This window comes from Hypomesus nipponensis, chromosome 6 (assembly GCF_054491055.1).
Source record: "Hypomesus nipponensis isolate SF chromosome 6, ASM5449105v1, whole genome shotgun sequence".
Taxonomy (NCBI): domain Eukaryota; kingdom Metazoa; phylum Chordata; class Actinopteri; order Osmeriformes; family Osmeridae; genus Hypomesus; species Hypomesus nipponensis.
Window position 1 is genome coordinate 947,501 of NC_140366.1, and position 2,500 is coordinate 950,000.

The 2,500-nt window shown below is 46.8% G+C and overlaps 6 non-coding genes and 3 pseudogenes across 6 annotated transcripts in view; all 9 read left to right on the forward strand.

The window, feature by feature from the left end:
- The window catches only part of LOC146284824 (5S ribosomal RNA), a 119-nt gene extending 38 nt beyond the window's left edge, over positions 1-81 (forward strand). Inside the window, exon 1 of the ribosomal RNA XR_014759758.1 lies at positions 1-81. This exon is cut by the window's left edge and continues 38 nt beyond it. This is a non-coding gene — a ribosomal RNA (5S ribosomal RNA).
- Positions 82-266: 185 nt separating this feature from the next.
- On the forward strand, positions 267-385 carry LOC146284825 (5S ribosomal RNA). Its single transcript, XR_014761822.1, has one exon. It is a non-coding gene; the product is annotated as a 5S ribosomal RNA (ribosomal RNA).
- Positions 386-559: 174 nt separating this feature from the next.
- On the forward strand, positions 560-678 carry LOC146284826 (5S ribosomal RNA). The gene has a single exon (XR_014759759.1). It is a non-coding gene; the product is annotated as a 5S ribosomal RNA (ribosomal RNA).
- A 170-nt stretch (positions 679-848) lies between these two features.
- On the forward strand, positions 849-967 carry LOC146284827 (5S ribosomal RNA; annotated as a pseudogene).
- Positions 968-1,149: 182 nt separating this feature from the next.
- Positions 1,150-1,268, forward strand: LOC146284828 (5S ribosomal RNA). The gene has a single exon (XR_014760972.1). It is a non-coding gene; the product is annotated as a 5S ribosomal RNA (ribosomal RNA).
- A 184-nt stretch (positions 1,269-1,452) lies between these two features.
- Positions 1,453-1,571, forward strand: LOC146284829 (5S ribosomal RNA; annotated as a pseudogene).
- A 184-nt stretch (positions 1,572-1,755) lies between these two features.
- LOC146284830 (5S ribosomal RNA) lies at positions 1,756-1,874 on the forward strand. The gene has a single exon (XR_014761009.1). It is a non-coding gene; the product is annotated as a 5S ribosomal RNA (ribosomal RNA).
- A 178-nt stretch (positions 1,875-2,052) lies between these two features.
- Positions 2,053-2,171, forward strand: LOC146284831 (5S ribosomal RNA). The gene has a single exon (XR_014759760.1). It is a non-coding gene; the product is annotated as a 5S ribosomal RNA (ribosomal RNA).
- A 178-nt stretch (positions 2,172-2,349) lies between these two features.
- On the forward strand, positions 2,350-2,468 carry LOC146284832 (5S ribosomal RNA; annotated as a pseudogene).
- The last annotated feature ends 32 nt before the right edge of the window (positions 2,469-2,500 follow it).

The following is a 2,500-nucleotide window of genomic DNA, read 5'->3' on the forward strand; positions in this document are numbered from 1 at the left end:
CTGATCTCGGAAGCTAAGCAGGGTCGGGCCTGGTTAGTACTTGGATGGGAGACCGCCTGGGAATACCAGGTGCTGTATGCTCTTTTGCTCATTCACTTAGAAACTGAAATCTTGCAATATGCACAAGTAGTCCTTCATGAAAGGGGCTGGAAGCTGTTTTCATTTTGACACAGAGAGAGAGAGAGAGAGAGAGAGAGAGAGACTACCTTGCATTGTCAATTGCTAAATCTGTATATGGATAAGTAGCCTATGGTTGTCAACTTATTTGGTACGGCCATACCAGCCTGGCAACGCCCGATCTCGTCTGATCTCGGAAGCTAAGCAGGGTCGGGCCTGGTTAGTACTTGGATGGGAGACCGCCTGGGAATACCAGGTGCTGTATGCTCTTTTGCTCATTCACTTAGAAACTGACATCTTGCAATATGCACAAGTAGTCCTTCATGAAAGGGGCTGGAAGCTGTTTTCATTTTGACACGAGAGAGAGAGAGAGAGAGACTACCTTGCATTGTCAATTGCTAAATCTGTATATGGATAAGTAGCCTATGGTTGTCAACTTATTTCGTACGGCCATACCAGCCTGGCAACGCCCGATCTCGTCTGATCTCGGAAGCTAAGCAGGGTCGGGCCTGGTTAGTACTTGGATGGGAGACCGCCTGGGAATACCAGGTGCTGTATGCTCTTTTGCTCATTCACTTAGAAACTGAAATCTTGCAATATGCACAAGTAGTCCTTCATGAAAGGGGCTGGAAGCTGTTTTCATTTTGACACGAGAGAGAGAGAGAGACCACCTTGCATTGTCAATTGCTAAATCTGTATATGGATAAGTAGCCTATGGTTGTCAACTTATTTAGTACGGCCATACCAGCCTGGCAACGCCCAATCTCGTCTGATCTCGGAAGCTAAGCAGGGTCGGGCCTGGTTAGTACTTGGATGGGAGACCGCCTGGGAATACCAGGTGCTGTATGCTCTTTTGCTCATTCACTTAGAAACTGAAATCTTGCAATATGCACAAGTAGTCCTTCATGAAAGGGGCTGGAAGCTGTTTTCATTTTGACACGAGAGAGAGAGAGAGAGAGAGAGAGAGACCACCTTGCATTGTCAATTGCTAAATCTGTATATGGATAAGTAGCCTATGGTTGTCAACTTATTTTGTACGGCCATACCAGCCTGGCAACGCCCGATCTCGTCTGATCTCGGAAGCTAAGCAGGGTCGGGCCTGGTTAGTACTTGGATGGGAGACCGCCTGGGAATACCAGGTGCTGTATGCTCTTTTGCTCATTCACTTAGAAACTGAAATCTTGCAATATGCACAAGTAGTCCTTCATGAAAGGGGCTGGAAGCTGTTTTCATTTTGACACGAGAGAGAGAGAGAGAGAGAGAGGGAGAGACCACCTTGCATTGTCAATTGCTAAATCTGTATATGGATAAGTAGCCTATGGTTGTCAACTTATTTTGTACGGCCATACCAGCCTGGCAACGCCCGATCTCGTCTGATCTCGGAAGCTAAGCAGGGTCGGGTCTGGTTAGTAATTGGATGGGAGACCGCCTGGGAATACCAGGTGCTGTATGCTCTTTTGCTCATTCACTTAGAAACTGACATCTTGCAATATGCACAAGTAGTCCTTCATGAAAGGGGCTGGAAGCTGTTTTCATTTTGACACGAGAGAGAGAGAGAGAGAGATAGAGAGAGACTACCTTGCATTGTCAATTGCTAAATCTGTATATGGATAAGTAGCCTATGGTTGTCAACTTATTTCGTACGGCCATACCAGCCTGGCAACGCCCGATCTCTTCTGATCTCGGAAGCTAAGCAGGGTCGGGCCTGGTTAGTACTTGGATGGGAGACCGCCTGGGAATACCAGGTGCTGTATGCTCTTTTGCTCATTCACTTAGAAACTGAAATCTTGCAATATGCACAAGTAGTCCTTCATGAAAGGGGCTGGAAGCTGTTTTCATTTTGACACGAGAGAGAGAGAGAGAGAGAGAGACCACCTTGCATTGTCAATTGCTAAATCTGTATATGGATAAGTAGCCTATGGTTGTCAACTTATTTCGTACGGCCATACCAGCCTGGCAACGCCCGATCTCGTCTGATCTCGGAAGCTAAGCAGGGTCGGGCCTGGTTAGTACTTGGATGGGAGACCGCCTGGGAATACCAGGTGCTGTATGCTCTTTTGCTCATTCACTTAGAAACTGAAATCTTGCAATATGCACAAGTAGTCCTTCATGAAAGGGGCTGGAAGCTGTTTTCATTTTGACACGAGAGAGAGAGAGAGAGGGAGAGACCACCTTTTATTGTCAATTGCTAAATCTGTATATGGATAAGTAGCCTATGGTTGTCAACTTATTTTGTACGGCCATACCAGCCTGGCAACGCCCGATCTCGTCTGATCTCGGAAGCTAAGCAGGGTCGGGTCTGGTTAGTAATTGGATGGGAGACCGCCTGGGAATACCAGGTGCTGTATGCTCTTTTGCTCATTCACTTAGAAACTGACATCTT